This window comes from Lissotriton helveticus, chromosome 5_1 (genome assembly GCF_964261635.1).
Source record: "Lissotriton helveticus chromosome 5_1, aLisHel1.1, whole genome shotgun sequence".
NCBI lineage: Eukaryota > Metazoa > Chordata > Amphibia > Caudata > Salamandridae > Lissotriton > Lissotriton helveticus.
The window spans coordinates 1318512724-1318525505 of record NC_136065.1 but is presented as its reverse complement, the minus strand read 5'-3'; positions in this window follow the sequence as shown (position 1 = coordinate 1318525505).

The window sequence follows — 12782 nt, the reverse complement described above, 5'->3', positions numbered from 1 at the left end:
GAACTTCGCAAGCAAACCAAAGCGTATAGGATGTTTAGTAATTTAGTGATTTTGACACGAGATTGTATTTATGGTAAAATCCAGCCATTCAGTTGAACGCCCTCACCAATCAATGTGGAAATAAGAAGGGAAAAAAGTAAATTAATTAACTCTTCCCACGGAAACTAAACATGTCATACAGGTGGAAAACACTCCAATAATATTAGGTGCGATACAAATTTGAGAGTGTGAACCTAAGCTGACAGGATATTTAGTAATTTTCTGATCTTGATTGTTGATCAACACCAGATTGTATATATGGTCAAACTCCGCCCTTCAGCTGAACATCCACTGCCCCAAAAAGGGAAATTCCATCATTAAATTAAGTTTGCGTTATTCAATTACATAGTTATTATAAAAGAAGCACCAGATGCATAAGTAAGAATAAGGTTGATGTACTTGTCCAAAAATGACATCATCGTGTCCCCCGCACAAAAAAAATAAAATAAACCCCCGCAACGTTTGAACTGCAACTCAAATCAGAACAACAACTTGCACAAAAAAAAATCCATGGACCCAAACGTCCCAAAAAAGACCTGTGTGTTCCGGTCTAAAACCACAGGTGTGACCAAGTCACCAGGGGTGGCCATAGCAGAGTCAGGCAAACCCCAGCCTCATGCTGATGATACCATGGAAACAGAAAGGAGCGTAGTATAGTATTTAAAACATAACATTACGAAGAGCTACAAGAATAGCTAATCAGTGTTAACACATACCAATCCCCGAGGAGCTTCCTCTCGCCGGTATGCGCTCGGGTATGTCCAGTATCTGGAATAAACAGTACTTGGGAAGTTGACTCATAGCAACAGTTGGCCCCATTGAGGGGAGCGGATGCCCCACCCGGAGCAGTGGCTTATCCGCGGGGAACTTTGGAAATAACCCCGCTTGGACAATCACAGGGCAAAGTGCGATTCTGGTATATGGCTGGACACCATGGAGTACCTTGAGCATGTGGACCGCGTAATAGTGACTCTGGTGTATGGCAGGACACCATAAAGTACCTGGAGCACGTGCACCACGTGATAGTGTCCTTACCACAACTCGTACTCCCCTTAATGCATGGGATATACCATAGAGCGCTCAGAAGTCGCCCACCTGGGCAAATGCACTGCCTGTTAAAAGACCAAGACCGGATCTGGTGAGTGCGTGTTGGGATCGTCTACACATGTGCATTGTTATGTTGATTTGGAAGACACTTTCTCAGTTAAAAGTCAATGAGTGGAGCGTAACTCATAAACAAGTCACAACAACAGAAGGATGTTCATAATTCACTCATGTTATGTTGCAATCCTCCACACTTTTCCTTTCTTAAAGTAGTGCCCACAGGAACACATAAACCCCTACTGCCTAAGGAAACTGTGGTTGACCAGTGCTCCTGAGCAAAAAACATAAGTGATGTGTCAGGAGCACCAGCCAATGAGGAGCCACCTAAGAAGACTGACACAGGAGTTAACTAATGGTAAGTAGTAGGAGGGTTTACACTCAATATAGCGATTACAGCAGGTCTTGCAGACAGCGCATGTGCGCTGCCTAAGCTCGACCTAAAAACCTGGGAAAGCTGGCCATGTGTTTTAAATGCAATATGTATTATTTGTGATCATTAGCTAATTGTGGTTGTTCTACTGTTCATTATTAAATTGAGGCTAAGATAATGGCAAACTTTCCTCATAACAGAACCTCCTAGATCAACTCTGACAAACAATAGTTGATTGCAATCACTAGACAAAATGCACTAACTAAAGATGCACTATTTGGGGAGAGAAACAAGATCCCTGCAAGTAAAACTGAGTGGGTCAGAGATTGGGGCTGAAAGGTGTGGGACAATAAAACTTGTACCCTACTAGAAACTTGTGCATCTTTAAATACTGATTCAATGTTTTCATATCTCAGGCGGATGGAGGGACAGATGTTTGTATGGAGGGACAGAAATAGCTTAGACATTCAGGGTATATTTGGTTTAGAGTCACAGGTACTAAGTGGATACAAAAAGAACCATGCAAGGTCGGTTCAAGTTTCTGGATATGTCTAGCACATGCGATTTGCAGGCACCTGGCCTCTGCTCAGCAAGGCAGGGTCAGAGCATCACTAAATGAGGTTCAAACAACACTTCTTCCAGAACTAATACCAAAGAGAACGGCGATCAGTGATTGCTCATGTGATAGGTAGAGGTTAATGAGTACTGGAAAAGGGCAAGTGAAAGGGCCCCACAAAGATGAAAAAGTCAAAAATTGGAGCAGGGTGAGAATATACTAAGAAATCACGACTCAACTCACCTGCACTTGAAGATATCTGGTTCTTCGATACCACTGTTTAGGATGCTTCTTTGTACTGTGTTCCATCATTGTGTTGTTTCCCTTATTTCTGTTGTGTGCTTTCTTCTTTAGATTCTATGGGCTCAGTTGGAGCCTCCAAGTTGTCTAGATGAGCAGCAGGTTAGCAGAACTTCAGCAGCCTTGAGCAAATAGATAGCATAAAGCTCTTCATCTCAGTAGATCTGAGTCAATGTAGGTCTTTCTCGTGTTGGGATTGTATGCTCACTGCCAACCAATAACAATGCATTACCTAGTATTGAAAACTCAGTAGTTAGGTTGGGGCTCAATTCTTTCTTCAGGGAGGATGCTAGATAAAAGGTGGCCTTCACTGCATCTGGACTGAACTGTAGGGACTAGTGCATATGTAACACAAGGCTGTTACATTCTACCTGGGTCAGCGGTAGTGGGAACCCTTGTTTATTACCCCGAGACAGAACAAGTAGACAAAAAGGTAGTGAGGGGAAGAGGAAGTGGAGGACACACAGTGAAGCATAATGTGCAGTGCTTCTGGTAGCCAATCTCGTAATTATGCAGGCCACTCATTTAACTGTTTCCCTGGCTGACACGCTATATTTTATTTGATATATGCTTCTCCCCAGATAAATGGAGCTGGGAATCCATTCAAGAAGATCTAGTTTTATCATGAGTTAATAACTTATAAAGCTGATTGGTAGTTGGAGGTATAGTTTGTTTAACCTACACTCCATGGTAGAAAGCCTGTCTACTAGGGCTAGTAAATATGTAGTATGCTATGACTGGGACATCTCACTTCCCCTGAGAGAGAGTTTTGAGTGCATAGTGCTTAGTGCTTAGACAATCACTGTGCCACTGGAACCAAGCTACATCTGTCTGAAGAGCCCCAATCAAGGCCAGATCAGTCTAGAGTTGCTTGTGTTCTGGTTCAGGGAGGACCTGGCCTGGCAGTTAGGGCTGATAGAGTCAAGACCAATTTGCAGATAGCTGGGTCCAAACTAAAGTTGGTGGGCAGAAGAACAATGGATTGGAATGCTTTGCCAAGCTATTGCAAGTGGTTAGACTTATTGCAAGCATTCCTCCCATCACCTTTTGTGTGTTTGATGTGAGACTGTGGCAACGGTATGTTTAGATGTGGGTCTCGCGCTCATCGTGCCACTGGATCCAAGCTACACCAGACTGAAGACACCAATCAGGGCAAAACTGGTCTTTGCAGGGGCGTAACAAACGCCCCTGCAGCCCCCGCGGTGCGGGGGGGCCCCACTCCCTTCAGTAAATGAAGGGGGCCCCGGGCCCCCTCAACTCTTCTGAGAACTGCGAGAGAAGATTGCGCTGAAGTAAGCCTCTCTCCCTCTGTGTCTGAAGCAGGTGCAGGCTGTCTGCAGCCTGCTCTGAGCCCCTCGCCCCCTCTCTCTGACTAAAGAGAAACAAAGTATCAAGTTGACATTGTTTCTCTTCAGTCAGAGGCGCCAGGACCCTGATTGGGGGTGCAGCCAGCGAGACAAGACTGTAAATTAAGGAAGAGGTCCGGTACACCTCAGATTTGGAGGGGAGTAGAGCTGAGCAAGGAGGGGCGCCCAGCAGCAGCAATGAGGGGACAGCTTCAGTTGGAGGGGGGTCGGGGGGGGGGCGTGCTGCGAGTTGTATCCCTCCTCCTACACATTTATTAATACACCAGTGGCTGCAGATACCCACCCATCCCACAGCTCCCACGAGGGACTAGGGGGCACCCCCATCAGGGGCAGGGCTTGGTGCCCCTTCAGTCTCCTTAGGTGTCTGCACACAGAGAGTACACTCCCCTCTCCCAGAGTCCGGCACAGTGAGCTGCCCCCTCACTTGCCTCGACAGCAGAGCTTTCCGTCATTCATCACAAGCAGCAGAGCTACCTCTTGTGACCGACATCAGTTATCCATTCCTGAGCTAACTGCACCCTCGCTCGCTGCTGACAGCAGAGCTATCCCTCGCTTGGCCACAGACAGCAGAACTATATCTTGCTCCACTGATATACCCCTAGTGAGGCACGTTCATGTACTCATGAACTGAGGACACAGGGAGACACAGATACCGAGCACACAGGAAGACACAGGGTGCTGTGGACACAGGGAAACAAGGGTACAGTGGGCATAGGTACTGAGCATACAGGAAGACAGGTAGCGAGGACACAGGATGACACAATACTGAAGACACGTGAAGACACAGGTACCGAGGACACAGGAAGACAAGGTTACTGAGGACACATGGAGACACATGTACTGAGGACACAGGAAGACTGGTACCGAGAACACAAGAAGACACGGGTACTGATGACACAGGAAGACAAGGGTACTGAGGACACGTGGAGACACATGTCTTGAGGACACAGCAAGACACAGGTACTGAGGACACAGGGAGACAAAGATACCGAGCGCACAGGAAGTCACAGGCACCGAGGACACAAGAAGACATGGGGTGCTGTGCACACAGGGAGACAAGGGTACAGCGGGCATAGGTACTGAGCATACAGGAAGAAAGGTAGCGAGGACACAGGAGGACACAGGTACCGATGACACAGGAAGACACAGGTACTGGGGACACAGAGACACATGTACTGAGGACACAGCAAGACACAGGTGTTGATGGCACAGGGAGACACAGATACAGAGGACACAGGAAGACATGGGGTGCTGTGGATACAGGGAGACAAGGGTACAGCAGGCATAGGTACTGAGCATACAAGAAGACAGGTAGAAAGGACATAGGAAGACACGGGTACCGATGACACAGAGAGACACATGTAGTGAGGACACAGCAAGACACAGGTACTGATGGCACAGGGAGACACAGATGCCGAGCACACTGGAAGACACAGGGTGCTGTGGACACAGAGAGACACATGTACTGAGGACTTCGAGACACAGGTACTGATGGCACAGGGAGACACAGATACTGAGGACACAGGAAGACAAAGGTACTGCGGTCATAGGTACTGAGCATACAGGAAGACAGGTAGCGAGGACACAGGATGACACAATACTGAAGACACGTGAAGACACAGGTACCAAGGACACAGGAAGACAAGGGTACTGAGGACACGTGGAGACACATGTACTGAGGACACAGGAAGACTGGTACCGAGGACACAAGAAGACACGGGTACTGAGGACATGTGGAGACACATGTACTGAGGACACAGGAAAACTGGTACCAAGGACACAGGAAGACAAGGGAACTGAGGACACGTGGAGACACATGTACTGAGGACACAGGAAGACTGGTACTGAGGACACAAGAAGACATGGATACTGATGACACAGTCAGACACAGGTACTGAGGACTTGTGGAGACACATGTCCTGAGGACACATCAAGACACAGGTACTGATGGCACAGCAAGACACAGATACCAAGCACACAGGAAGACATGGGGTGCTGTGGACACAGGAAGACAAGGGTACAGCGGCATAGGTACTGAGCATACAGGAAGACAGGTAGCGAGGACACAGGATGACACAATACTGAAGACACGTGAAGACACAAGTACCAAAGACACAGGAAGACAAGGGTACTGAGGACACGTGGAGACACATGTACTGAGGACACAGGAAGACTGGTACCGAGGACACAAGAAGACACGGGTACTGAGGACACGTGGAGACACATGAACTGAGGACACAGGAAGACTGGTACCGAGGACACAGGAAGACAAGGGTACTGAGGACACGTGGAGACACATGTACTGAGGACACAGGAAGACTGGTACCGAGGACACAAGAAGACATGGATACTGATGACACAGCCAGACACAGGTACTGAGGACTCGTGGAGACACATGTCCTGAGGACACAGCAAGACACAGGTACTGATGTCACAGGGAGACACAGATACTGAGCACACAGGAAGACATGGGGTGCTGTGGACACAGGAAGACAAGGGTACAGCGGCATAGGTACTGAGCATACAGGAAGACAGGTAGCGAGGACACAGGATGACACAATACTGAAGACACGTGAAGACACAGGTACCAAGGACACAGGAAGACAAGGGTACTGAGGACACGTGGAGACACATGTACTGAGGACACAGGAAGACTGGTACCGAGGACACAAGAAGACACTGGTACTGAGGACATGTGGAGACACATGTACTGAGGACACAGGAAAACTGGTACCAAGGACACAGGAAGACAAGGGAACTGAAGACACGTGGAGACACATGTACTGAGGACACAGGAAGACTGGTACTGAGGACACAAGAAGACATGGATACTGATGACACAGGCAGACACAGGTACTGAGGACTTATGGAGACACATGTCCTGAGGACACATCAAGACACAGGTACTGATGGCACAGCAAGACACAGATACCAAGCACACAGGAAGACATGGGGTGCTGTGGACACAGGAAGACAAGGGTACAGCGGCATAGGTACTGAGCATACAGGAAGACAGGTAGCGAGGACACAGGATGACACAATACTGAAGACACGTGAAGACACAAGTACCAAAGACACAGGAAGACAAGGGTACTGAGGACACGTGGAGACACATGTACTGAGGACACAGGAAGACTGGTACCGAGGACACAAGAAGACACGGGTACCGAGGACACGTGGAGACACATGAACTGAGGACACAGGAAGACTGGTACCGAGGACACAGGAAGACAAGGGTACTGAGGACACGTGGAGACACATGTAATGAGGACACAGGAAGACTGGTACCGAGGACACAAGAAGACATGGATACTGATGACACAGCCAGACACAGGTACTGAGGACTCGTGGAGACACATGTCCTGAGGACACAGCAAGACACAGGTACTGATGTCACAGGGAGACACAGATACTGAGCACACAGGAAGACATGGGGTGCTGTGGACACAGGAAGACAAGGGTACAGCGGCATAGGTACTGAGCATACAGGAAGACAGGTAGCGAGGACACAGGATGACACAATACTGAAGACAAGTGAAGACACAGGTACTGAGGACACAGAGAGACAAGGGTACTGTAGACACAGAGAGACACATGTACTGAGGACACAGAGAGACACGGGTACTGAGGACACAGAGAGACAAGGGTACTGAGGACACAGAGAGACACATGTACTGAGGACACAGGGAGACACAGATACCTAGCATAGAGGAAGACACAGATACTGAGGACACAGGAAGACATGGGTACAGTGGGCATAGGTACTGAGCATACAGGAAGACAGGTAGCGAGGACTTAGGAAGACACGGGCACTGAGGACACAGGTAGACACGGGGTACTGAAGACATAGGAAGCCGCGAGTACCAGGGATGGTGGTGCCGAGGCGCACACACGGAGTTATATCAGCTGGTTAATACCAGGGAGCCCCCTCAGCACAGTAATTTCGCCTGAGAGTTCCTGATAAAATATGGAGGGGGTCCCCTCCATGCATCTTGCAGGGGGGCCCCCTCAAATTTCGTTACGCCGCTGGGTCTTGGGTTGCACGTGTTACAGTTCCGGATGGACCTGGGCTGGAGTGTTCCTATTGGAGCAGGGTCAAGACAGATTTGCATATGACTGGGTCCAAACTGAGGTGGTTTTGTGGGCAAAAGAACAACACCTTTTGTGTGTTTAATTTATTAACTCTTTCCACACAAACATTTTCCAATGTCACTTCCTATTTTGCCCAGAACATGCAACTCTTTTGCCTCTATTTCCACCTGAAATATATTAAACCCTGTAATATTAGAAAAGGGAAAACAGACTTAAAAGCAGAAAGCCCCAGAAATACTGAAAGGAAACACTGAAGATTGAAAACCAGGTGCAAATTTAAAATGAAACACAGGAAAGCAAAAGCAACTAAGCAAAAAAAATAACTCGGTGATTTAAACACTTGATGGTGACGTTTGTTTTGATTTATATGTCGCAGGTTCAAATCGTAACACGGCCCACTGATCCTTCCTTTATTCTAAGGTTGATAAATTGAGTGCCATTACCACCAGGTAGTAATTATGAATGATTCAGAAGAGTAGATCAATTCTTCCTTCATTTCGGCTGTGGTGCCACTGGCATGGAAGCTAGCAAGGGTGGTCCACCTGCTGAAAAAACCCTCCCTGGACCCCACTAAGCCTGAAAATTTCAGACCAATATCCCTTCTTCCCTGGGTCGCCAATGTTGCAGAGGCCCACACCAATAACATCCTTTCGGGCTTCCTGAACAGCAATAGTATCTTTGACCACTCACAGACGGGCTTTCACCCCGGTCATAGTACCGAGACCGCACTTCTGGCGGTTTGCGAACATCTGCGGACCATCCTGGATGAGGGACAGACTGCGGCGCTGATTCTGCTCGATCTCAGCGCCGCGTTTGATATTGTCTCTCATTAGATCCTCCTGCGCCGCTTAGAGGAGGCGGGGGTAGTTGGTCTGGCCCCGGATTGGTTCCGCTCTTTCCTTTCTGACAGGGCGTTTCAGGTCACAACTCCCCCCTACCTCTCCCATGTCCATGCTAGCAAGCAGGGGGTCCCTCAGGGCTCAGCACTAAGTCCTTGCTTGTTCAACCTCTACGTTCAGCCCTTGGCGAGAGTAGCACGCGATCATGGCTTGACCCTGGTGTCTTACGCGGACGATACGCAACTGGTGGTGGCCCTCTCAGATGGCCATGATCTGGGCCCCACGCTGTTTCGAATTGGGCTTGAGGCGGTCACAGATTGGATGACTGCCAATTGCCTCCAACTGAATGCTAGCAAATCAGAAGTGATTCTGGTGGGGAAAATTAAAGAGTACTAGAGCACTCAGTGGTGGCCTACATCCATTGGCAGCGCCCCTACCCCTAAGTCTGTGGTAAAGAACCTAGGGATCTGGCTCGACTCTACTCTTGGGTTCCAGGAGCATACCAAACAGGTGGTGGGCACCTGTTTTGGACTCCTATGGGGTCTGAGGCCCATTTTGGGGTTCTTCGATCCAGCTACACGCCAACTGATTATTCAGGCGATTATTCTGTCGCGAATAGACTACGGGAACTCACTGATGTTAGGCGCCAATAAGGGGGAGGTGAACCGCCTGCAGCGAGTCCAAAATGCTGTCGCACGTGTCCTGCTCTGGCTCCCTAGAACCTGCTCTACGTCGGGCGCCGTGAGGCGCCTCCACTGGCTACCTGTTCCTAAAAGGATTGAATTCAAAGCACTCTGTCTCGCCTTTAAAATCCTTAAACGCTCGTCCCCTGAGATTCTATCTAATCTGTTGATCCCTTACATCCCCAAGCGTCAGTTACGCTCTGCTGAGCATTTGTTGGCTGTGGTCCTCCGGATAAAATGTAATAGAGGGCCGGTCTTTCTGTTACCTGGCCGCTGAGCTGTGGAATTCTTTTCTCGTTCAGACCCATCGCTTGGATGTTGGCACATTGTGTAAGAAAAACCACATACTCCAAGGTGAGGTATTGCTGTAATTTCTAAGCGCATACTGGTGTATTTTCTTTAAGGAGACTACTTTTCCAATCAAGTTAATATGAGTAAAAAAACACATGTGATTCTACTAATCTAAAGATGTAGTAAAGCAAACACAGAGCTAGGTGCATGCCAGTTGCTCATATTTTTAGGGTCTGAAAGAAACCACTTTAAATATCTCTAGACATCAGGCAGTTTATACATAAAGAGGCATCAAGTTACAGAGTCTCGCCCATTGCCTGCTGTAAAAGGCATCCCTTTCCTTAGGCAGTAACGTTTGACATATAACCATTTCATTGGTGTAGAAGTTATAGCGTGTTCTCCAGCTATCAAGCTTTACTTTATTCGTCAGCATGCTCTCACACACAGAGCGTTACATCATACTTCACAGTAACCACACCCTCACCCCTTCCCACATCTTACGTATTTCCTCTTCAAAGTCCACTCAGAACCTCAAGGGTCCTAGTGTGCATGACATCAATAAGCTACATCTCCCCTTTTGTTAAATAAAAAGTGTCAGACATCACGAAAATCACATTGCCTTAATTAGTCAGCAAGCCGCTAGCACTTGTTGGCCAGCTCGGGTGATCCGAGATGATCGAGGTCCTCCCTGATTGGGCAACGGTGACGTAGGGTCAGGCGATTGAGCCGGATTTGCTGGTGAGGTCGCCTCAAGCATGGTTTCAGGACCCGACAAGTGTTGCAGTAGGTGTTTAAAATGTGATGTGTCCGAGTGATGGATTGTCTAGGATGATGTGCTGTCACCAAATGTCCCTTTCTAACCACAACCCGCAAAGGATCAGCGGCAAAAGGATTGTTTGTTTTCCATCTTCATTTCTGCTTAATCAACACCCAGTTTTCTTTGTTAAAGACAGTCTCCTGGGCATGGCAACACTGATCTGTGTACATTTTGATTTTCCTTTTCCGAGTCGCGTTGGTGTCTCGAACCTTGTCAGTATTCACTGATTGATCCGGGGTCTATTGAGGTACTTTCTTTCTGATGCCTCTCCCAAATAACAAGGTGGTTTGACCCTCCCCAGTTGTGGAGTGAGGAGTTGATCGATAGGCCTGGAAGACCTAGCAGATAACTTGGTTCAGATCAATTCTCAACATGGATGCTCGTTGAATGACCCTTTTGAGGGTGCCCATGAATTGTTCAACTACACCATTGGCTTGAGGCCAGAGGAGTGTATTCATTTGGTGTTTGACGTGGAGCCAGACAAGAAAGTCTTTGAACTTTTTGCTGTTAAAGGCGGGCCATTATCAGCCCCACGTTGCAAAGATGTCATCAAGCCGTTCTATGACTTTGTCATGGGTTACCAAAGATAGGTCTTCCACCTGAGGAAAACATGAATATTCATCTATGACTACCGTAAGATGGGGTCCATTTCCTAAAGGTCCAAAAAAAGTCAACTACAACACTCTTGTAATCAGGACAGGAAGGTCTAGCATTGTCACTGGGTGCAGCGAGACAAGCAGTTTCAAATGTGGCATGCCTTCAGCTCCTTCTCCACTTGCTCATCTAGCCGAGGGAACCAAGCTCGATCTCTTAAGGGTCTTTTGGTGGCTACAATACCATGCTAGCCTTCATGAGCCAGCTCGATGACCCGTTGTCTTGGGCTTCGAAGTCTGACGATTCTTGAGCCTTGTAGTATAACACCTTTCTGGGTGACTGCTAACTCAGCCTGTACATTTCTGTACTTTTGGAATTCAAACATCATCGGCAAAGGGGCGAATGTGAGTGGGAATAAATCCTTTGATGATGGTCATGTCTTTATCTCCATTGGTGGCTCCAGTGATAGGTATCACATACAACAATGCTGGTGTGCTGTATCTCACAATAAAGTTGAGATATGCTTCAGCTGTCTTTGAGATCAAACTGTCGAGATCGCGGCACTCATTAAAAATAAACTGACGGGTGGATGGTTTTTACACAATCTCATTGTCGTACTCTTAAAGTCTTAACCCCCACCCCTCAATGCGAGGGGGCATCTTAGCCTTCCAGTTTCCAAAAATTGTGATCAATGCCTGGTAATCTGTGATGACAGTATATCAGTTTCCTTAACCCCTTCCATGCTCATGACGAGCTCAGCTCGTCATGCAGTACACTGCTCGTGTGCTCATGACGAGCTGAGCTCGTCATTAACAATGGAAATAATGGATCTGCAGCACAGAGGATGAATTGCTGTAGCATCCATCGTGTTAAAGGAATACATGAAAATGTTTGCAGACTCACACCACAGTCAGACTCTCTGTCTCTGGCTAAGAGTAGGCATGTGCTGTTTCAGACAGGCTTCGATTGACACAGGCCATGATGCCTCTCCGAACATTCAGATGGCCATTGTGTTGCGCATGGATTGCCCCATCCCACTGTACTCGCATCAACTGTTATTTATGTATGTAACTTGGGGTAAAAGTAGGCCATTTCAGTTTCATTCTCAATTCTATATTTAATGTCTTTGAAACGCTGGTTGCATTCCAGAGACCGCTAAAATGGTACATTTTGCTTTGTCAAGTCTCTCAGTGGAGCACTCACTGTGGTGAAGTTGCAAAAGTATCTTGAGCCATAACTGGTCATGCCTAGAAAATAATGCAACAAGGTAACATCTTGGGGGGGGGGGAGCAAGTGAATTACAGTGCTTACACCTTGTCTTGGTCTGGAGCCAATACCCCATCAGAGGACATGTGCCCAAAAAACTTGTATTTGTTTTTGTGAAACTCGCACTTAACATCGTTCAGAGTGAGACATATGTCAGCGAGTAACTGGCACACTTGTGTAAGGGCTTTGTCTTTTTCTTCCTGTGTTCTCCCAAACACATTATGTCATCACTGTAATTGAAAGCATGTGTAACTGCTTGAATTACTCAGTGAAAAACATCCAGAAAAATCTCAGCAGCTGAAGATACTTCATAACTCGGGGGCAGATGTATCAAGATTTCGTTTTGTGATTCTGTAATTGCGAAATTTTACGATTCACAGTTGCAAAATCACAAAACGGGATGTATGTAAAAAATTGCCATTAAAAATTCTCAGAATCCCTTGCGATTTCTTAAATTGAGAAAT